General features: G+C 36.8%; 1 long non-coding RNA gene across 1 annotated transcript in view; it reads right to left on the reverse strand.

The window, feature by feature from the left end:
• Positions 1–2402: 2402 nt before the first annotated feature.
• Positions 2403–25269, reverse strand: part of LOC107199921 — a 34847-nt gene continuing 11980 nt past the window's right edge. Inside the window, exon 4 of the long non-coding RNA XR_001519365.2 lies at positions 2403–2649. This is a non-coding gene — a long non-coding RNA (uncharacterized LOC107199921). The remainder of the gene's footprint in view (positions 2650–25269) is intronic.

Consider the following 25269-nt stretch of genomic DNA (forward strand, 5'->3'; position numbering starts at 1 on the left):
TTTCAGTACAACTTAAAACCTGTCTCCCTTCTAATCCCCTATATAATATGTAAAGTGCTCAACTGTATAGTTTTGTCAATGTAATTCTAGTATAAAAAGCTAATTAATTCAGAAGATTGAAAAAACTTAGTTTTCTTTTAACAAGGTAATTGATAACAATTAATTTACAGTATTAAACTTACAACTTTCCTGAAGATTCTTAGTGAATGTTTAAAAAAAAAAAAGTATCATAAAATATACTGCAGGAGAGAAACAAATATAAACACTCTTGAAGAATTTAAATAAAGAAAAAAAGAGAATAGATGAAGGATGAGAAGAGTATTGGCTTTGACTGGAAGTACTTATGTTTATCATCACCTATATTTTATCTACTACTCAGTCCAGGGGTTTGATTCCCAGAGGTATGTCTGTCTCTCTCAGCTTCATGCTACAAGGCAGTAGATAATACAAAGTAGAACTGTAGTTAAAATTCTTGTTATGTGCTGGTTTCCCTACTGTTGCCTCTAAGGCAAAAAGAGACCACTGAGCTCTATTGTATTGAAGCTTTCAAATGCAATTTCAGCCTAATGCTTTGCATTAATATGTGGCATCTCCGAGTGCTCTGCTCTACTGCTGAAGGAAAGAATGACTCAGGTACTGTGAGAGGCACATCTGTGATTAAATATGGCAATGGTATTTATGCTGCAAAGCCACTGGCAAAACAGCTTAAAAATTAATGAGACGAAGGCTCCACCACAAAAACAGTGGAGCCAATTTATGTGGACAGATTGACAGTACCCCAAAGAGAGAGAAAACAGAAATTAGTCTACCATCCACACTTGTGCAGATATTGCTAAGTTGTCCTTAATAAATAGAGTTGCACATAGACATTAATCTCTACCATGAACATACAGCTTACTTATTCAGCTATGTTATGCTATATAACTTCCAGAGGGTGAGATCTCCCAGATATTGACCTGTTTTAGACCTGCATGTCTTCCAGCAACTGATTATACTATTTGTGAGTACAAACTTATAAATTAGTCTCTAGAGTAAAAAATGTTTTATTTTTTTCTCCTTTCCATAAATTTAAAAATTTTAGTTTAGTCTTTATGACTTACAAAATTTAGTCTTACTGAATGTGATGGCTCTCTTAAAATTATCCCACTACATAAATGCAGACACAGAAATACTTGTTTCTAAAAATTCTGTATATTACTACTAAGACAACAAGAAGAATGATGTAAAGAAAATTGCAGCTCTTTATGCTAAAAGCCTGGCTAATGCAGTTTAAAAGTTATAAAATGAGAATTAAAAGACACTCAGAGTTCAATTTTTTTTATTAACTTTTTTTTAAGGTGTTACCAATCCCCTATCAATAATAACACCTACATGAAACACTACAGCTGATGTTTCCAGAACAGTGTTTTATTTATTGTTACCTACTTCCTTTTCAATAATCACACTATAGAAACTCTTCTGAGTTTTAGTACAAAATATAAACAAATATTTTTAAGTTATACAAGCTTAATTTGAAAAATAACTGTACCCCAGAGTTTGAATTTTAGTATCAGAGAATTGTGATGAAGAAAAGTTAACCTGATGGTTAAGAACGATTTCTTATATAAACTATTCAATATACCTGCATATATACACATCACTTTGGGGCCCATTTCTAAAACCCATCCTACGGCAGAAATCCAAATGAAAAGAGTATTAAATACTGATCCAAGTTAAGATAAAAGCCAAATCCCCATTCAAATTTTACCACTGAGGTTTATTTTTATAGTTTTGTATTCTGTCTTAATCTTAAAAATCTATTAACGACAAACCTATTTTTACATATATATATATATGTATATATATATATATATAAATTATCCAAGCTCAGACTGAATGACTCAACTTAGGACTTATATTTTGGTTCACAGAGTAGATTTACCTCTTGTCATTCTTTGTTACAATATCTGTGTCCTCTGCAATGACCCTCCACACAGATCTCTTCTATACAATTTCAGTTACTTCTGCTGCCCCTCCCCATGCCATCCCACTGCCACCACGATTCTCCAGGCTCATAGATATGAAGCAGTGTGGTTTTATTTTTCAGAGGGGGAAAAGGTAAGGACTCATATTAATTGGACAAGATACCTGTTAGAATTGTCACAGACTCAATATACCAATCAGAGTGCATTAAAATTGTCAGGTAAGTGGGTAATTGGCACAATACACCACCCTCCCTGTACTGTAGGGCATAGGATTGTCACTTTATACTTTATAATTTAGTCTGGTCAGTTAAAAACCCACCTATTTTTCCCAAGTTTTTTTTTTCTTGAAAAAACCAAAACAGGGTCGTGAACTACTAATTATCTTGGTTTAAAAACTGCTGAAAATGGAATGACCCCTCTGCTTCTGAGCAACCCTGTTTGGTCCTGAACAAATCTTATCTGAGAAAAAGAAAAAAAAAAGAAGAGAGAGGTGCATTACTTGTTTAGGATTGTTTGGGATTTTTTTATTTTTAAATTTTAACCACCTTTGTTACAAATCTCAAGAAGAGGGTCTGTGAGCTCAGGGCCACATTCAACAGATGTCAGCAGATGAGTAGGCTCAAGTGGTCAGGGCACATCTGTGGGATACACTTGTATTCCTGCCTCTGGTCTTGCAGAGATGTTTCTGGAAAGATAAAGGCCAGGGTAAATAAATATGGTTTTATAACGAATCAGTTCAATTCTCAAAGCACATACTAAAGTGCCAAATCAGCAGCAGAAAGAAAAGAAAATGCATAGTTTATTAGGAAATGTGTGATATGCTAATAACTTTGAAAAAGTAGCTGGGGAGATGGGAAACAGCCTCCTCAGGCTCCTGTAAGATGTGTATGTCAGGTCTATTCCACATAAATGAGCAGGGAACACAGAAATAGCTCTTTTTGGTTTGTTTTAATAAGATGAGCTTTCTCAGCTCAAATTTTACCTCGTGAGATTAGTTTATAATCTTCAAGCAGAATTTCCCACAAACTTGCACAAACTTAAAATCTGGTCCTATTTGAAGCAACAGAGTCACCTTTCCTGTTAGTGCAAGCTGGATTTGTTTTTCAATTGAACACCACATAAGCATGCTATTATTTTAAAAGAGATATTCATTCATTCATTCTGACAGATTAGAATAAAATAAATTATTTCAGATGTAAGGGACCTACAGTGATCACCTGGTATAAGTCAGGGGAACAAAAGTTATTTATTAGTTATAATTTATTATTAATAAGCCAATTATGGAGGGCATTGTCCAAATTCTCCTAAACACTGATGGGGATGGGGCCACCATCTACCACCTCTCCAGGAAGTCTGTTCCAAAGTCCAACCACTCTCTTGGTAAAGAAGTATTTAAAAAATCTAGGGAATGCTTTGTGAATAAGAAAACAGCAAATGATTAAACACAAAAAGCAAATAAATCTTGATGCTACAGTATAGACTTGTAGCTTCATTTGCCCTGTTCAGTTTCTTCCTGATCTGTGTAAACATGGTTGAAAATGCCTGCAGATCTGTTTGTAGATTGCTTTTCAATGAAAATTATTGACCCTCTGTATCATATGAAATAAGATTTTTGGCATTTGCTGAATTTTTAATTAATTTTTACTTCTAGCTTCAGGAAGGAGCTGTCTTGCACAGTAACTCATAGAGATGAAGATATTTAAACTCACTTCTCAAAAACATCAATATTTCACTCATGCTTACAAGACTCAGGGAATTCTGAAAACTAAAGTGTTATATTTGTTGTTTTAAAGACTGCTTTCAGCTGCTTCTAGTACAGCAATCCTTCTGAATTTTGTAGGTATGAGGTGCCACTAAGATGAAGCGTTATAACTATTCACGTCAATGTGCACATCGTATTATCCTCTATAACCATTCTAAGGGTTCATGCCAAGAATGACATAAAAATATGTAACTCCCTATGAACTGCAGTTACAAACACCCTGTTTTCCAATACACTGCTCAGAATAGGAATGATTCCCTGTGCTCAGGAATTGTTTTGTTATTATCATCATTATTTTTATTCCGGAAAATTCACAACCCTTAATGATCTGAGCTTGCAGCACAAACTTGCCTCAAGCATTTTGTAGCCAGGAAGGGGAAAACTGGACAAAACTCACTGTATCCATTATTTACAGTGTACTTTAAGGCAAGGACATTAGAATTTCAAAGAAGGGTTTTCCTACAAATGGGGCTGGCTACACAATTAAAGCCTTTTTCTGCAAGGTGTTCTTTAATAGCAATGGGCAAAGATGCATTTGAGATGATTTGTTACATAGCTCAAGTTGCAGCTCACCTTTCCAGGAGAAACAAAATGACACAAATCCGTGGCAGAGATGGAGTCTGATTTAATTTCCTAAGTATTTTCTGGATAAGAGTTATATGACTAGAAGGGACCTAGAAAAGTCCTTCAGCCCCTTCCCCTAAAGTAAGGCAACTTCAGCTACCTTTGTCCTACCCAACCTGGTTTTATGCAAACCTCACTTAAAAACATCTCATACCAAAGACACTACAATTTGCCAGGAAACCTGTGCAGAGTTCCAGTCCCCTTTCTATGACTTATCTATTTTTCCCATAGTGCTCAATGCTCAATCTTTATTGTAATTGATACCTAGACTTCTTGGGCCCCCTAACATGCGCATAGGGAAAAAAAAAAGACCTTTTTACAGCAAGAGTTATGAAGTTCATCTTGATGCAGGTAAATACATCTTATGTTCATCTTGATGCAGGTAAAGACTCAGACACAATATTCTGAACAGTTTTTGCTCGCACTGTGCAGTAAAAATACAGTCTGGCATAGCTCAGAAGTGTTCACTAAGAATTACCAGAGGTCCTATCACACCTGCACATGCTGTCACCTTCTTTCTCAAGGCAAGGCTGTAGCTGCTGGAAATGATGCAAATTTTAATTTTTTTTTTAATGTAATTTTAGTTAGTTTTGTTCGCTTTTGCCCCAGGAGAAGGGAACTGAAGTTTCTTTTCAGGGGACTGTTCCACCAGGCAAGGTCTAATGAGCTTAACATGCCAACAGACCAGGAGTAGCACACCACACACAAAAGATAACAACCAATAATGACCATGAACGAACATCAGCTCCAAACATCACCCCTGGCATGGTCTGAGACACCTGGTCTGGGAAAAGAGAGATAAGAATGAGGACCTAATTAGCATCGGAGGTGAAGAAAATCACAACCAGTAGGAGCACAAATACTGAGAACTGCACAACTTGGGACCAATGAACCAATGAATTTCTATGGGTTTTGACTGTATCAAATAAGTGAAAAACAGAGTAAAAATTATGTGTGATGAAATGATTTGCACTGCACAACCCGAGCAGTATGTGGAAATTATTTCTGTTGCATATCCTGGCCAGAATAAAGTAATGCCTTGATTCTCAAACAATAAAAATGTTGTTGGAGAGTTTTTTTGTTCTTCCTGCACTTTTGGTGACACAGTCAAGCTATTTAATCACTGCTAGAATTAATGTCAGAAAATTGTCTCTCTAACAAAGATGCCATAACTAGTTGCTGCAACCTTCAACTTTTGCAGAACCATCAGTCAGAAGTTTCCCCTCTTTATAGTAGCAGACCACTAGACAGCTGAGGTTACATGAACAGGCACTAAGTTAATTATCCATCTCAAAATTTAGAAGGGAACTATCCCAGCAGCTAACTTACTTGCTTTTATGAGGAAATGACATTTTATTATAAAAAAAACCAAAACAAACCAAAACAAACATACAAAAAAAAAAAAAACAAAGAAAAAAACTTGACAAGCAGGCAAATTTGGTGTGAAATATAAAGGGAGAGTACAGAAAATTTGCTGCTCCTGGTCAGTTCCTAGCTTCGTATAACTGCTGGAAGTCTGTGTGCTCCATAAAAGTAACATTACACAGCCAATCACCCTGACTCTTCCCACATCAAAAATATTAGTGTTTTTGTTCCCCTTGTTACACAGCCAGACACCAGTGAAAGAATCCCATATTCAGCAGGGGCTAAGACTATATGAAAAATTAGTCTAGAGCTCCTTAATTTGATTTTGAAATTACAGTGACAGGATGAATTTTTGAACTCAGAGAGGGAGGATTTAACCCAACCCACAAGCGCCCCCAGGGCTTTAAATAGTAAAAATTATACCCTTAATTGCATCCTGGAGCATTTGTGTGTTGCAGAAAGATGGCTGATATTTTAGCTTTTGAAAGATGGAAAAATACTTGGGAATTCTTGCCCTTTTTAAGGTGCTAGCCTTAGAGAAGTTAGCCATGAGGCACTCTGCATTCAAATCACAAGGACAACAAAAATGCCTTGATCTTAGGTAGAGAAAAGGAGGCTGTCTGCAACTTGACCTGCTCTTTTCCACTTAATCGTGGGCCAAGCCTCATGCTGGCAGCCCATCAGATACTGACATTGGCTCAGTGCTTTTATTCACATTCAAGAGGGAAATAAAAAAAACAATAAAAAAAGACTTGAAGCGCTTATTCCGCACGCACTAACAAGTGCTAGCATTTGCACAGGACAGGTTTTACCCTCGCTGATCAGTCCTTGGAGCACAAGTGAAGCTGCAGAAGCCAGGAGGGCTGCTTGGGGAGCAAGGCTGTGCTTCACGTGTGCTTGTGTTTCTTGTCATTACAGATTATTCCACACTCCATGTCATACATGGGAGTCAGGAGCAAGCTTAATGAACACGGGGCCCAACAACCAGGATTATCAGCAGGAAGTTATAGAACATTGAATTAATGAGCTAAAGCTACCAGGCCCAGAACAGGAACAATTGGTAAGAATCCAAGATTCACAGCCAAGGACCAGAGTCCTAGAGAATCAGTTGCCAGAAATAAATGCTTATTGTACCAACACAAAGGGAATCAAAAAAGATAAGTTTGTTTGCAAAGCACATGACTGGTGGACCAGGAAAAAAACAAAAGAAAACAACAAAATAACCACCAAGCAAAAAAAAAAAAAAAGTAGGAATGACAACCTCCTGCTCAGAAGCAACAGTAAATAAGACACTAATGCACAAGCAAGAAAAATCTTACAGGAGCTTTTTTAAGAAAAGAAAATAGCAGAGATTCCAACTGAGGGAAACCCACAGAGTCAGAAAATAAAGTTGATAGAAGTTCCCAATATTTTTCTTTTATTCTGACAAAACCCTTTCTCCTGCTTAAAGCTGCTGATGTAAATGCTTTATGAAAGTGACACTCTGGCATTACCTCAAACAGAGCCTGGGCAAGATCTGGATGCAAAGAAGTAAACTGCCATTTTAGGGCATTTGTTTCCTGTTGCTTCCACAAATCTAAACAGCTCTCTTGCTTGTTTCACTGTTAAATCCTAACTTGGATTTCAATAAGAGATTAGCACTGGGGAAGTGAAGAAGAGATTTTAATTTTTTTTTTTTTTTTTGCAGGAAAGTAGTTTTAAAAGGTTTTTTTATTTTGAGGGTAAAAAAGAAATTAAAAAAAAAGTCAGACTTTCCATGGGCACGGATAATTCTGTTATCCTAAACTTTTGGTATTAAAAGAATTAAATATGTCTCACACAAGGTAAAATCCATCCCAAGCCAGGAATCCAAATTTCAATATCTTCTCAATTCATCCAAAAATTTAAAAGCTCCAAAGCAACAGCACCAAACATACACAGAAAAAATGTATCTTCAACATTCCAGCATGGATACAATTATCAAATAAGCAAGAAAAGGTGGTTGGATTATCATTCCTTGCAGAGTTCTCACATTTCCAGCTCTACTTCAATTTATCCTTTATGCATGATTTTTTTTTGTTGTGTTTTTACACAAACTTTTATAGCAACGAGCAGTCTTGTCTTTTTCCTGTTAAGTCCTTCTTCATTATTAAACATTATTAAATGCACAATTGTAAAAGAGAAGACCAGAGCACAAGACAGTCATCTTTGTCTGCATTTTTTTAACTGAAAATAAAACAGAAACCAGATTGTTAAAACTAAGGCCCTAGAAGCCAAACTTATAAAGATCATATATTATCTGATAATTCTTCAGAAATATAAGGAGGGGCACACAAACAGACCTATCCTCTCCTGTAGAACTTAATATAACACAGAATGCCTACAAAGAATCTACTCATAGATTAAAATGTGGAGGACAGGAGCATTTCATTGTGCTGTCCTAGTCACAGATACTCTGATTTGTCTTCTTTTTCTGTGGGCTACTGGAGGGAACACTCTGTCTCAGTACATTACTGGTGTACATCTGCCACTCACACAAGTCACAAGAAAGGAAAGGGAAGCAAGAAAGATTAGAAAGAAAAAGGAGGAAATAATTTCTTTGCTGTGCATCAGATTCTCTTTAAAATGGCTCGCCTTCCAGATGCTCCCCAACTACAGCAATTGGCAGATGGCAACGACTGCAGATGGATGGGCACAGCTGAGACACAGATACAGCTGCGAATAGCTGGCTCGGCAGTGTTTGCTTTTCCTTCTGCCAGCCACAGTCACAGCACTTCTAGAGAGTGGGTGGCAAAATAGGGAGAGGATTTCCCAAATTCATGGCAGAGGAAAAAGCCTTCTGTTAACATCACTGTCTTCCTTATTATCCTGAGTGCATGATGTTACAAGACATTTTTCTTATTCATTAACAAGAAAAGGTATATTTTGCCATCTATTAATTAATGCCTATGATTAATTTGGAGAAGATTTATTAGATGCAAATCTGGTGTTAAGCTATCCTCTTTCTTAAAGCTTGCTGCTCAGTTCTTATGAGGCCACAAAACATTACACATTTTATTCTGGTTCTGCACTAGCTCCTTTATTAAGAGCAAATAGCAAGCTATAAAACAAAATCCACTGAAATCAACTTTACCTTCATGGTCACATACTAAGTTACACCATGGAAAACAATAACAAAGAGACCAGAACTGCAAACCATATCAATGGTTGTGAAAATCTCTTTTCTAAACCTATAAAACATGCTGCAGAATTTTTTTATCCTTCTGATTTCTAATTTCTTGTTGCTCTCGTGCCAGTTTTGTCTTTATAATCAATTTTACTGAATTTTCTGCATCATCAAGATATTTTATTCTGGGGAAGGCCTCAGCCTGGCAGGCTAACAATTCTCCAGTAAGAGAGATGTTAATAACCATTTCTACCTGTGGTACTAATGCATTCGATATCATTTAAAAGGCAAACAGTAATTAAGATATATACATTTTAACAGCCTTAGAAAACAGCCCAACAAACTGTCTCATGTTTTGAAAGAACATTCTGACTAACGACCATAGGAGAAAACGCTTAGAGACTGATAATTTGAGAGCAAGGAATCCCATTTGCATGTTTAGTTCACACAGAAAAACTTCAAGCCTTAAGTGTAAGTTTGTGCTGATAAACATGTGTCCCCTTCTCCCTTGCCTTCCTAATTATGGTGACTGCAAGCATGGGTAATAAGAATGTTGACATCCATTCATTTTTTTACAGTGCCTACAGTCACCTACCCTACAAAAAAGTGCAGCTGACAGAGGCTGTTAATGTCCAGACTATTTCTAGAGCTCAGTTTTCTTCATCTTTTCCCTTCCCCCTTCAATAACATACAACTGCTTGAGTCTCAGTCTGTCATAACTGAGAGCACTTTCCCCTCCCTCTTTAATAAAATCTCATTTAGACAGAAATGTTCTGTTGGTGGATATGACTACTAATGCCACATTTAAAAAGGCAGGATACCTCCTTCCAGAAAAGGGATGGCGAGGGGTTTCTTTTGTGCCAGACTAAGTGCAGAGAGGCGATTTTCATTTAATTGGAGTGATTCATTAAGATGGGGAAAAGGCTACATGATACAGAGGACCACATATGTCCATCTGTAAATTGCAATACTAACCTGTTTGTTCTATATATCAGAAGGCATAGAGAGCAATTTCAGAGGAAGAATGAAACAACATTAATATAGCCCTTAAAGAATAATCTCTTCTTGCTTGGAAATAAAGACGTTTCCAAGAGCGTCAAAATGCCTAAGATGTTTTGTAAGAATCATATCTGAAACAAAATGCTCAGGGAAGATGCTATAGCACACAATTACCATTTTTAACATACTATATAAAGAGTGAGGGAATGGGAGGAGTGGAAACTGATGATATCCTTAGTTATAATTTAGTGGCACACACACATAGTTAGTGGTGTTTTAAACTTACAGAGAATTTCACTAACAAGTTCAAATGAATGACTCTATAAACTGTTAAATTGGTTTGGTTAATAAATGAAATTACTAAACAAGCTTGCCAGACAGATTTGTCAGTGATTTATGCACCTCAGAGTATATAAAAGATTTGTCTCTAGGGATGTTCTTATATAAAAGGCTTTTATTGGCATCCTGTAAATCCATCCGTGGTGCTATTTCCTCCCCTTTTGACTGTGGAGTCAGATTTGTGACAAGTTTTTGTTCAGGCAGCTCACAGGAGATTCTACTGATGCTCAGTTTTATGCTTATTTGCATATTTTTATATAAGAGGCAAAAATTACTCAGAACTTAAAAATCTAGAGATAATTAAACAGACAACTTAACTAAAACAAATCAAATACAGATAAACCACTTCCATGAAGTCAGTGTATGCACAATCCCTGAATAATACATGACTTTATCAAGTCAGATGAAATAACCTTGTAATTTTACTGAGGGTGTATTTCATAAAACTGGCTAAAGACATATTTGAGGGCCTACATCAATACATTTAATGAGTCAAAAGTCATGCATAAACAAGAACTGTAAGCCTGCACAACGAAAGACTTAAAATTTAAAATATGAATCTATCACTTCCTCCTCCCTTCTGTTGGCTTCTTCATTCCTTACTTTTCAAGGTGATACTTAAAAAACAACATCATGTTTTTATGACACTTCACTCCCTTTCCCACAAAACTCTGAAATCAGAATGAATTGCATATTAGTTTTTGGAAATTGCCTGTTCATGGTGGCTCTGTTAAGCCACTTAATTAGATGAGGACAAATTTAAACCAACGTATGGGCCAATGTATCATACGAGAAACAAGATAATTTCTGTCTGTTGGAGACATATTGTCCTGGGGTGACTTTATGATACTAGTATCCCCAAACACCTGGTTTATGTTATATATTAAGTTCTGCACCTTTAAGATTAGCTTTGAGAGCTAAGGAAGTTGAAACTGCTGGAGGCAGATGGGAGTTTTTTACTCCTGGCCAATAACTGGCCATTTCTGAGAACTGACAGTAGTGTTAACCATTGAAAAGTGAGATCAACCTGTGAATGCCACCTTAAGCTCTAAGCCTGGGAGTTTGTTGTTCTCTTTGGTTTCTGACTCCTGAAGAGGTAATGGTGCTGTGGCTCAGCCTCCTCCCCCTCACCAGGCCAGACAAGGCCGCAGAGGGGTAGGGGGGGATGAGGGGAGCGGGCCCAGGCCGGGTCAGGCTGGTCCCCGGCTTGGCTGCAGTTTCTGCAGCTGCTGAGTTCCACCAGAGACTGCCGAGTAAGGAGAGAGAAAAAGCCATTGACCTGCAGCGTGTTGAGACAGTGACCACACTCTCCAGAGCAGCCCTGAAAAAAATCTTCCACTGCAGACAGCTCCAGCCATTGCTCCAGCAGAGACCACAGAACCAGCCACAAGGCCTGGGCAAGATTTTAACTCTATCACTACCCAGCTGAAACTTTCAGATTAATCTTTTTTTTTTTTTCCAGAGAGAGGGGAAGAGAGAGAGAGTGATCAACATGTAAAGAGACACCATAAACTATCAAAGACAGTCAAGAAAAGAATTAAGCTTCAGAGGGGGAAGACAAATAAAGAGATGCTTTAATAAGCTGAAATATTTTTCTGTTAAAGCTATGGAAATAGACAATAGTGTTCTGAAAAAACTCCCTTAATTCATGACAGAGTATTTTTAGGAGGAATAGAGTATTTCAAAGTGTAGATTTAAGCAAATAGTGAAGTAGTTGTAATCCTGTAAGATGCTGGAACAGAAAAAAGAGAAGCAATAGTTGAAGATTTGTAACCTTTAAGAGGCAAAGAGTAAACTTCTGTTTCCAAAGAGGCTCACAAAAGCAGATGAAGAGAACTTTTGCCTTTGAATAACTCATCCTTAAACATGACACCCCATCTTGACTCACTGACCCATAACACACTTCAGAGTGATGTGAAGTGGGAGGAGAGAACTGATGGCAGAATTTCCAGGCAGCTGGCATCAGAAAAATAGAAAGTCACAAAGAAAATGGTTTTCTTGTGAAAAAATCTCCATAGATTAGCAGAAAAGGATTTATTTTTCTCTGCCAAGACTGATAAAAAGACCACAGCAAAATTGAGTCTGTTTTAACCACCAAGTTTTTTGTCTCTGTGTTGTCATATGAACAAGGGAGTGGCTGGGTAGTGGGAAAAAGAGGGTTTCTTATTCTTGTAGTTTTTGTTAATAAACTTTCCTTGTTCCTTTTAAGTTTTAAGCCTGTTTTGCTCTTGTTCTGATCCATATCTCACAGAAGAAATAAGTAAGTTTTATAGTGATTTTTGTAGTTAATGTTTTAAAATCATGACACATATATTTTGATATTGTCCTCTACAGAGGCATACTACATACTCTTGCTAGCCTCATCTGCAGGCTGTTGCCCTTTCTTTGCAAAACTAGCCTCTCATTCAGACATTTAACAACCTTTTCATGGAGACATTCCTTCTGAGGACCAACCAAAACCTCCCCAGGCACCACTTGAGGCCATCTCTAGCTGCCTGGGAGAAGAGGCTGATGCCCACCCAGCTACAACCTTCTATCAGGTAATTATAAACAATAAAGTTTCTACTGATCCCCCTTTTCTCCAGGCTCCACACCCCCACCTCCTTCAGGTGCTCCTTGCTGGACTTGTGCTCCAGACCCTTCCCCAGCTCTGTTGTCTTCCTCTGGCCACCCATATTTTTTAAAAAAGTATTTAAAGGGACTTGCATCAATACAGTAACCAACCCAAACAAACAAACCCTCAACAAACTCAGTTGTAGTTTCTTTCAAGCAAGATTTATTTTTTTTAATGCCTATATTTGGTATTCACATTTCTGTCCAACACTCAAGTCTGTATTAGAGCAGAGGTGAGCAGTTGGAATTATACAGGTTGCATCTCTTATTTCCATGCTTCTTTTTTTCTTTGCAAACTAAACAATCACACTGTCCTGGACTTCAACCTAATCTCTTCATATTCTTGAACCTTTGTGCAAACAATGGTCATATGTTCCCACAACTCAATTCTGCAGTGCTTTCGCAAGTGAAAAACTCAGCTTGTTGGAGAAATATTTGTGATTCCCTGAGCCCATGTGCACACAGACAGACTGTGTGGATGTTTACAAAGAGTCAGATTCCCAAACAAATGCATTCAATTTTTTTCCTTCAAAAGCGACTTTCTTCACCTTTTCATATTTACATTCCCAAGCACACATTTACCCCAAAAGCTTAGACACAAACTCTCAAACTTCAATGCCAAACATGTTGGTGCTGTTCTGAACACAGTCCTTAGAGTATTCCATGGGTAAGGAATGCCTAATTTGCATCTCTATTCAGTATCTGTTAAGGATTTGTAGCTTAATTTCCAGTGGAACAATTAAGACAGTACTCTTAACAAGCTCCATGTGATCCAAGGGACTGAAATGACTACACTGATTATTTTCACGATTTTTTCAAGAGAAAAGGTAAGGGATATTCCATATCATATGATGGCAGTTCAGGTATAAAAACAAGGAAAAGGAGGAGGAAGAGAGAACATTTCTTATGTACAATAATTCCCCTCTGCAGCCCTGCTTCCCAGGAAGTGGCTGCATATTTCTTGCTGATGGGAAGTGGAGAATAATATCTTCCTTTTCTCTTTGCTGGTGCATGAGTAAACTTAGCTTTTGTTTCAGGAGCTTGTCTTATCTCAGCCTGTAGTTGTTTATCACTGTATCTTCTCTCTCTGAGCAGCTGGGGCTGGGGAGGGGCAGGATGGCTTAGCAGCCTGGAGCTGAATCTGACTCCACTTGACCTGACCCAGACACAGGGAGAGATTTACACCTGGACTCCACAGGAATCTGACAGACCTGGACATAGAGCAGCCTTCACTTGACCTTACCTGGACACAGGGGCAGACCTAGACCTGGATCTGACGGACCTGGACACGGACCAGATTTGACTGCTCTGGACTTGACTTCACTTGGGTTCTAGGAGGAAAAAAGAAAACCAAACCAAAAGCCCACCAGACCAAGGCAGAGCTGACATTTATCAGGAATTACACTTCCCCACAACAAGTCCAATGGATAGTCTGTACCAAAGCAGGCTGACAGACACTGACTGCACACTGTTATAATGCTTGAGCAGAACTGGCTGTCACAGACCACATCTTCCTCATCTCTCCTGTTGTATTCACAGAACTTGAAATATTCAGTTATTTCTGTAGCACAGTCTTTTGTTTTACTACTTTTTTTTTGTTTGTTTGTTTTCGATATAAAACCCCCTCTATTTTGCTAACAGATCTGAATTTACCCAGAAAATATGATTCAATTCACATTTCCCTTAAGACTAAAAAGAAAGCAACCCAGGTACAGCAATCCTCCAGCACTCTCACAGTTTGCAAGAAAAAAATAAATCATAAGAGATTAAAACTTTATTGAATAAGGACCACTTAGCACTTTTATCTTTCATTTCATGATACAGTCATGCATTATGTTCTTTACTGATTGTGAAGACGGTGGAGCAGATGGTGAAGGCCATGTTTAAAATTATGCACTCATTAAAATCATGTAAACTGCCCTGAGATTGTTCACAAGATAGCAGGTTATTTTCACTTCCAGAGGAGTTTGGCTCTAATGAAATACTCTGCTTTGCAAGGTGGTTAGAGTTCAAAATCTGCTTGTTATACCATCACAACGAAGTTTTGGGGTAACTGCAAAGATAATTTACCTATTTTGAGAGTGTGTGTGTGTGTTTGTATACACACACACTTGTTTGGAAAGGTTTATGCTTGCAGATTTAGAGAGGTGAGGCTTATGGTTAAAATTATATATGATGGCAAAAAGTACTCCTGCTCCTGGCTGCTTTATTTTTGCACCTTCTGCAGGAAAAAAAATGTCCTTTTTCTCTATTTTCTTCAGCACAGGATTATAGTATTAGCAGGCTTGCAGAAACACCTCTCCAATCCTCTTCCCTTACTCTGCCTACATTAGCATCATCCCAGCTCCAAAACACATCTTCTATTTAATAACTATCTGTCACTTCTGAAAGTAAGGAAGGTGCTACAACACAACACACTACAGAGGAGTCAGAGGATTTAAGGCGATAGCTATTGAAGAGAGATTTTATTTTGTTCCCAGTCTGTTTTTGGTAGGATTCTCTTAAGCTTTGCAACAAAAACCATGTGCTGTGTGGCACATGAGGTCCTAGTTCATGACAGCAACTGGTTTATTTCCTAATTGTAAAATGCTTTACCCAGTTAGGATGACATAATCACTCTAGGGACCCTTAAAGCTCCTGAGCCAAAAGCACACTGATAGAGGAGTCAGGTATGCCAGGGTTAACTACAAATAAAGCCTATTAAATATATGACAAACCTTTAAGACAAAGAAGTTGCATCCAATCTTTGACAGCAACAGTACAGAGAAACTTTATAGAACGAACAAAGGAGATGGCACCTAAAGCTTTGCTTCAAGATTGGAAGAAGAGGCTCTTTCAGTTTTGAGGCAGAAATACTCATTGCTCCCTTAGGCAGGAAAATATTCATTTGGAGTTCCTAAGGGAATTTTACACTTCAGTTATATTTTCTATTACATCAACCTAACAAAAAAATAAAAAAATGAACTAAAAAATAGTGAGTTCCCAGTAGTTCAACAAAAAGTAATTTCTAGAATGCCATAGTTTATATAAAAATAACTATATGTATAAATAGTGGTATGAACCAACTTGGAAAGTAACTTTTGATAGAAGCTGTTGGTAAGAACTTAATTTTTCAGCCTTAGAGTTTGAATGAAGGCTTTATTATTTTTTTAATGCAGCCCTCTCAATATTGAGAATTTTTTGAGATTGTAAATACAAATCCAGGAGGATCAAATATGGCATATAGATACAGAACATAACCCTGAAATCAAACCTTGCCCAAATATTTTTATTTTGAAAAGCAGAGAGAAAATGTATCTTTCCAAAAAGTATTTCTGGCTATACCACATTGACAGAAAAGTAGATTTTACACTTCAAGAAAGTAGATAACATAAATCCTATTCTTGCTTTCTAACACAGTTTCAAATGTAAGACATGCTATGTTTGTGTAAATTAACAATCATAAATTTCAGAAGAAAATTCCATATTTTAAAGATTAATACAATATAACATTAACACAAAAGCCTGTTAAGAGACCCTGGATGCTGTTAGAGAGGAATGTTTTTTCATAGGCATCTCATTAAAAAAATCCCAAACTTGAAATAATAGAGTGTGATAAGCACACTGGCAATAATATTTCAACCTTATTGGCAAAAATTTACTCCTACCATCTAGGCATCTTTAAGAAAATGAGTAATCTCCATTGCTAAATGATTTCCAGAACAATAAATTAAATTGCTAAAACAGGTAGGTTATAGCAGGTCGAGTAGTTTCACTTTAACAAGTGCATCTTTACATGTGAAAGCAACAAGTTTCTTATTAGTTGTAATAAGTACATTAATTTCCATGACCTCTTCGCCACTTGTCCACTTGCAGGTTTCAAACTGAGGTAATGCACAATAGCAGAGAATAATCAATGCATAGCTGAAATCATCTGGGAAATGCCAGAGAAATTACTCACTTTGGTAAACAAAGAATCTAGCCAAAGTTTGCTCCAAATAGCAGTTTGCCATCTTAGGGTCATGAGAAATAAGTGATTCATCTCCATTTTTCAGATGAGGAAAATTTAGTTGATGCAGGTGACAAATTAGACTATATCTATAAGCAGGAACACAGCCCAAAACACTTTGTTACACTCTTACTCTGCCCACTTGACCATGCTTCTATGGCCTTTAAAAAAATGATTGTCTCAGCAGCCATTGCCCAGCCAATTTTGTTTAAATCCCTGCTGCTCTGTCGGTGATCTAATCAGGACAGCAGCCAAGGCCTGCTCTGCCCACGGCTCCCGCAGCGCCCGTCTCGCCGGGAGCTGCAGCATAATGCACCTCCATAATGGATGGCTGAATCAAAAACAAAGGTGAGCTATTGGTTTGAAACATTCATCTTATCGATTTCACCCCCATGGGCTGGCAGGGGGAGCCTCTTAAGGGGTTGTTGGAGATCCAAGGTAGGCAAGGCCAACAAATGCTCCTACTGCTTACCATGAGTGTGGGCCTCACACTTCCTTAGGATGAGAAAAACAAACAAAAACTGACAAGGTTCTGTTTCCCAAGCATCCTCAATGTAAAACAATGATGCTTAACCCAGGATTTCTGTTTTTATATAAAAAAAAATTGATCACATGATGTGATCACATCAATTGCATTCTTAAGCATCTGAAGTTCAAAATTTCTCTGATAGTTGTACATCAAGTAATTATTTCCAAGATATGTGCACAAAAATTAATATATTAAACCAATGCCTACATTTGATGATTAAAAGCTACATCCTAAGAATAAGAGTTTTTCACAAAAAAAGAAATGAATATTTACATCAGTTGTGGTAATAGGGACAAGTTTAGCTGCCCTGCCTCAAAGCTCTCTTCTCAAAGACCATTTCTACTGACAAGAGCCCATATACTTTTCCTTAAAGAATGCAAACCTCTTGACTGAAGTCAAAGCTTTGGCGAGCACAAGTACTGCAACAATAAATATAAACTATCTAACAACACTGTTTGACAAGCACAACATCCTTCAGTGTTTGTACACACAGAAACATGCAAATATACACACAGAGCTGTCAAAAGATCTGTCCCCAGATGTTTGGGCAACTGCAGAGTTAATTGCATATCACAAAATGCTCATTACTTTGATTAGATACATGAAAAGAACTTTTAGCTATTGAGTAAATAATCTCACTAAAGATTCCTGGAGCTAAACACAAAGTGGTGATTTCCTGCAAATCTATATGCCTTTTGTCCATAATATACATTCACTGAGTTAAATCCCATAGATTATATCCACCAAGGGTTTTGACCTCTTTGGGACTGCAGGGTAGCAACCTTTTACTGTCTGGTGACTTCTCTCATTTGGTGAATGATTTTAAGGGCTTGTGTACCTCAGAAGGATATTGAAGGACAGTGTAGGGTTTGAATTTACAGCATACCACTAGGCAACAGAAAGTTATGGTCAGTCAAAATTATATTAAGTAATGAGTGTGTACAGGGAAAATTAGTAGGGAATGAACAGTGCATTGTAAATTCACAAATATACTTCTGTGTACTGTATGCTAACAACATTTCCCCCTTACAAACAAACTCTTCACCCTTTCTTGGTGAGAATAGTCCTAATTTTCCAGGAAAAGGAGCAAGTGCACATAGACTAAAGAGGCTTTAGGAATGTAAATCAGAGCAAAGAACATGTATGAAATGGAGGAAGGGTTTTAAGCCAGCCTGCTCAGATTGATTTGAGCTATTTTAGGAGCCAGTGAGAGCCGCCATCTCTTTTTCAGGGTTAATTCTACCAGAAGTACAGAGAGATTTCCAATCCTTATCAAACACTGAATTTCAACATAATATTAAATCAATATTCTCAGAAACAAAAAACATATTTTTGATCAATGAAATGTTATTGACTTAAAAAGGGAAAACATTTTATTTCAATTTACATTTTTCTGTTATTTTAATACACCAGACCTTTGAAATTAAAATCTGAAAGTTACTTTGATAATATAAAAGTGCTTGAAAAGGAAAAATCAATATAATTGGGCTTTTTTTTTTTCTCAAATCTTTTAATTTCAATGAAAGCAATATCCACCAACACCCAGCTTGAGACCTACAGTGCAGTGGACTAAAAACCTGTCAGACACCTGACAGAGAAATTTGGCTGCATGAACATCATCACAAGAGAGTCTGCTGGATGGGCAGCATCACACAGGCTTCAAATCCCTCACTCCACCAGCCCAGCAGCAACAAAAGAGAAAATAGATCACTGGATCAAACACCTCAACATCAGAGCAACACATAAAAGTATTTATTTGCATAAAGACAGAGCACAATGTCCCCTTCCCCACTTGCAGTTTTATGACCATAATCATTTGAATCACGAGTTTTTCTGAGAATTGTGCACTTCCCTGCCTGTGCCCACCCACCCACTTGCTTGGCAATTCTGAACACCTTATGCTTTGCCTAAAGTAAAAAAATATTATTATTAACAATAATAATAATTCTGATTCACATGTGGAAAGGGTGCAGAGTATTTCTGTTAGGAGAAAAGATACTGTAGTGGAAAAAGGGTTTTAGTTTTGTGTTAAGAAAAAGGTAAAACGAGAAAAAAAAATAAAACGTTCTACAAAATTTGGAAAAGGCAGCAGAGTTTGGAAGAGGCTCAAGTCAGAGTTTTAGCTTTGAAAATAGCTGATATTGCTAGCATTAATAACTGGCAGCAGAGTAATATTTGAAAGAATGGTTTGTTCTTTCTGTGAAGAAAAAGAAAATCTAGAAACACTGATGTTATATTTTGAATTTGATGCAATATAGCAATTCTTCCCATGATTACTTAGGCATTAATAAATACATTTCATTTTATAGGCTATTTATAAATTATGTATTTAAGTATACAGCATGTTCAGGAGAAAATGAGGCATTATTACTCACACTGAGTATCCTTCTGGGGAAATACATATTAGTAACTATCAGAATTTACTGCAAGCCATCAAGACAAAAAAACATTCAAATCAGTGGTAGCTTCAATCTGTACACAGTAGATATAAATCTGGGCTAGTGCCTTTCTCAATTAACTGGCTTGAATAGAAAATGCAGATGCTTTCTAAAATTTTGTCTCTGTTTTGTAATTAGATGAATTATAATTCTAATTATTTAGTGTAAGATAATTGCTATAAATATATAACTAGAAAAGAAGTTGTGCTTGTGGTGAATAAGATTTGTAATAACAATTTTTTTATACCATCATACCTTATGAAAATGTCATGCCTACTGAAAACAACTCTACCTAAACAAAATGAAGGGCTCTTTCAATGGCTTGTGTGTGATGTGACAGTGCAAAAACAATCTGGAGGGTCCTTACCAATAAGTCAGCTAAGTTTCACAAGACTTTAGAAATCCCGTCAACTACTAAATTCCAATGTTTCATCTTGATCCCAAGGCACATCAAATCCCATGAAAGCAGATAAGAATAAACCAAAAATCTAGTGTCATAAATATACCAGGATTTACCTTTCTTAAGGAAAAAAAATAATAATTTTCCAATCAGCATGATGCTTGTCTTGGTGCTATTACAAACCCCAGGCTCTTTGACATTCAGTCATCTAGAGTTCTAATACCTAGCTATATTTTGCTCAGTGTGAACAGTGATTAATTGATTTCTATGTGAAGTGTTTTAGCTTCCAGATCATCACCAACTCAAGCAAAAAAAGAAAAAAACATTCAGCTTCCAAAGTGTACAGGTTAAATTCTGGATTCTGATTAATTCAGGATGTTGGTTTTTTACCTAAGGTGCACACTACTATAATTAAGATACAATTTATCAACTAAAAATAGAACCACATTTTAGAGTTCTCCAACTCCCTCTTTTGTTTGCCTTTAAGAGACAGCTATGTATGCCTGCACATAATCAGAGTTACACAAGGTTTCCAGGTCCTTTCAGGTGGGCATTTTAAATACCTTCAGCTGTGGTGCACAGCTGATCAGATGAGCTCTGGGGCAAGGAGGGTAGGACATAGCTTAACCAGACCAAGCAAGCCATATCTATAATCTAACAGAAAAAAACTGAAGAAATAAATCAGCAGCACCAGTCTTATGCTGAGAAACATCACATGTGATGTTCTGCCAGCAAGCACAAATATAAGGCAACTTTCCAACTCCGTAAGAGTGACAGAAGTGCAATCCACATGCAAAAAACAAACATCAGAGGTGAAAGTTCCTGCTTCTGCCAGCACCAAGTGCCATTTCCTCCATCTGAAGAGGGATGTCTGGAAAGACAAGAGAAGCCACGCAGCAGTGAGCTCGGGAGAGTCTGGTGCCACTGCCTCGTGGGGAGCTTTCCAGGCAGGCTTGGGCAGGCACACCACACTGCAGTGCCCCAGGGCCACTTTGATCAGCCTCTAGGCAGGTTAGATGGGTAACTGCAAGGAGGTCTGAGTCGTCCTTGAAAGCATAATTGTAGTGCAATTATAAGCTCATTATCTCAGAGAACTGAGAAGCCAGTCTGGTCCATTCACGGTGGCAATGGAGCAGAGAAAGGGCAGCTCAAACATCCATTGGAATGCTGCCATTAGCAGTTGGGTGCAAAGTAAACACGGGGAAAGATGCACACAAGTGTTTTGCAAGAGAGGACATCCTCTAAAATTAGTGCTCTAGCATGAAGTGCTTATCAGGAGTTGATTTCATAGCCTGCCTTGAATTGCTTGTAACAAATGTTATAACAGTGTTCTGAAATATTAAACATGTACTCACTTGAAGACAAGATTATTCATGAACTTAAATGCTTGTTCTTACATTAACTGGAGTTATTCCGTGGATAATTGACTGAAGTTATTTACAGTAAAAATAACAGCCAAGGCACTAAACTGTGTCCTGGAATAAGCATTTATGAAATTCAAACACCAGCCATATGAAATATAGGCTAACATTTAAGTATCAGCTTGGTTAAATAAAGTTCTTTAAAAGTCCAAACACAGAATTAACAAACGCAAGCGTAAGAAGGCAATACTAAAATAACACAAAAGAGGTATCATTATTATTTTGAAGATTTTAGTACCTACTAAGACTAGTTCCACGTACAGAACCTAAATATTTCTCCCAGGATTTTGTCTAAAAAACCCCAAAAACCATGAAAAAAACCCAACACAATAAAAACCCCAAAAACAAAATAAAATAACTAAAAAAGCCCAAAAACCAAACCCACACAAAAAAGTCAACAAAAAAAAGCCAGCATTGTGACAGGCATAGAGTCTATGAATTTTCAAATATTAAATAAATTTTTTAATCTGCATTTTTCCCCTTAGAAGTAAAAATTATTTTATAAATAATAATCAAAAAAGTCAATAATAAGAGAAGATTCTCATTTTGTCTCTGTTGGGGTAAAATATTGATAAGAAATATTTTTGGTCAAAATTTCTATTATTCTTTTCAGGAAATTCAGAACTACCTTTTGTTCAGTTATAAAAAAAAACCACCAAAACATGTATTAAAAATGCAATTTTCACCTAAACTATGACCAAAGTACTAAAACTGATGCCAAAAACAATCTAGGCAAAAAAAATAATCTCTTTTGTAACTTTCTTAAATTACAGACCTAGCATTAATAACATTTTGGGAAAAAAAAGAAAATAATCACTTAAGATATTAGATTTGTTTGTCTCAACTTAGTCTGACTTTTGAAGAGAACCACTTTGTTGGAGGTTGTTCACATTGGAACCATTTCAAGTTGCCTTAAGTGATGAGAAGGAAAAATTAGGACAAGATTTCATTGAGCAGGATGAAGTCTTGGAATTTGTTCATTGTTGTTTATAATCATGCTTAATATAATTATATCACATTTTTAATAATGCAAGAACACTATGTGCTAAAAACACAGAACAAGAAAATCTGTACTACTGATAACAACTGAAAAATTTCTCTTCACAACTACATTGTGCAAAGATGTGACAAATAAAGGACTAAGTCACCTTTAAGATGTCACATAAAAGCTTAGAAAAAAATTCTTTGTAAAATATCCGTCTAACACTTAGAATATCCAAGTGAATTAGACTTTTGAGTCATCACAGTAGCCCATATGATGTGTTTAGTTCCTATGATGTGCTTATTTTATGCTGCTTTAGTTGTCCTCATAGTGGATTTAAGAAAAAGACCTTGTTGAAGGTATTTTTTTTTTTTATTGCAGGCAGCATTATAGTTTCATCTTGCTATATGTTTGCAAAACACAAATTTTCTGAGTGAAGAGATGTAATGTAATAAAATGTAAATGTAATAAAAATACATGGAAAAGGCATTATGAAAATATCAATGAAAAACACTTAGTTAAAAACTAAGTTTGTTAGTTAAATAGCTCTGAAGTGTTAGTCTGGAAACTAATAAGATACTCAAATCAAGTTTGCACTTAATTTCAGTATCTATGTCCTGGCATATCGATTTCAGTTCCAACAGATAGCAAAAGTCTCTAAAATTGTTTTAAGCAATGATTTTCTGTTAAGAGCTTATTCTCATTAAAGGATTTCTTCTGAGATAAAAATACATCACTATCCAATATTCCAAGGACAAATCCTTCCCTAACTATCAAGGGGGAGAGAGGTGAATGAAATATCTGCCACAGCTGTTGTAGAAAATCACAGGTTCTACTTGGTCAAAGCAACACCTGCCTAGTTCAGTCTATTACATGAATGTCCTTACAAAAGTCTGCAAAGAGTTACAATACAATGACTAAATCACTAGATATATTTATATATGCCACTCCTGGATAGTGTGGCAAGCTGCTCAAGAGAATAAGCATTGTAATAGAAATCCATAAATCAGCTCTGGTGTGTTAGGAGTTAGGTCTGACCAGTCAATCAAATAATCTGAGAGCACAGTATCCAACACAGTTTCAAATAGCCTTCTTTGGAAATTGATTCAGTATTGAATACATCTGGATAACCACAAGTAAGTGCTCCAGTATCTAAAAACTGATACCCAGGTGTTTAACTGCTAAATTATCTTCTTAGTGGTTCAAAGTATTCTATTCCTCAGGACTACTATATTAAACATACAAAACTTCCTGCCCTTGTTTCCTATGCACTTCTTAAAGAACAACATACTCAGCTCAGCATCTTTGTTATCCCTGTCTGAATTGAGACATTTGATAGGTTGAAGCTAGAAAGAACTACTTCTTTAAAAAGATCCTTCTTTCAAAATAAAAACAAAAAAAACAAAAAGAAATGTAGTTCCCTGTCTCATCTATTTACTTTGTTCTTTTCAGAAGAATTTTGTTTTTCAATGGAAGTATCAAGGAGATAATCATACAAAGAATAGCAGCATGGCCAAGAAACCTCGTGGTGACTCTTAGAAGTCAGAAGAAGAGAGATTTGCTACATTGCCAGGAAGCAACACAAATTGAATCCCCCCAACCAAGTTTATATATTGTGTCATCTAAATAACCTCTGTACTGCACTTTTCAATGCTAAAGTTAAAGGAATGTCTCACTGAGTGACTAGAATGCTGGCTTCCTTCATCACAGCACACTGTGGTGATGCCTTAAGTTTTAGCTTTCATGTTATCCAGATTCTGTACTGCATTAGTACATAACTTTGAACTTCATACAAAGTGTTAGCAAGTTCTCCTCAGTGTGTGATCTCCTCACAGACAAAACAATCCTTTTCCAGCCTGAGAACCAAGGACACCATTGCAGCTTCAGGCCCAAAAAGTACAAACAGCAAATTGAGGAGGGCAATCTGGGAGGATGGGACTTCATTACCTGAAGCTGTAATTGGACAATTAACCCCAATATGTAAATGGAACAAAACTTTAAAAAGTGTGAACACTCATGACCAGGTGTCCATCTTGGGGGGAGCCTCAGCTGAGCTCTTGTACTGCCCAAGGTGTATCCTTTGAATACCTTTCAATAAATACTCACTTTATTCCTTTCACACTATCTAGCCTGTTCCAGGTAGCCTCTCCAGGCATCACTGTCCAGAAGAAGGTGACAAACCAGGTGTTTACAGTCACTTCCAAGCCAGCAAAAACCTCTTTCCATAACTCTGAGAAGTTGCTGAGGCACTTGATAATTACAGATGACAAAACACTCAGCATAATAAAACTCAACTGATAATCCCTCTGTTAATTCAAGCACTGGTCTACTGAAACACTTCTGTCTCCAACAATTACCCACCTTTACTACTGCAAGAGCCCAATAAACCCTCATCAGCTTCTTTCAGATATTCCATGTCTGAAAAGTGTAACTTTTACTATCTCCAATCTCCAAGAAGGAACATGTGGGAAAAGCCAGTTCAAACCTGCTGCTCTAATAGTTATCCAGTTTTCATGTGTTCTGTATTTACAGAAGTATTTACAGCCCCCATGCTGGTCTGTTGGAGTCTGGAATACAGAGTGTGTAGCCTTGTTTCTGATACTTAGTTATAAGATCTAGAAAAACACTGAATTGCATATAATATAAAATTCATGAGCATGTTTTCATGGTGATACATGAAAACAAATGTTAAAGTTAGAT

The sequence above is a fragment of the Parus major genome, chromosome 1 (assembly GCF_001522545.3).
Source record: "Parus major isolate Abel chromosome 1, Parus_major1.1, whole genome shotgun sequence".
Lineage (NCBI taxonomy): Eukaryota > Metazoa > Chordata > Aves > Passeriformes > Paridae > Parus > Parus major.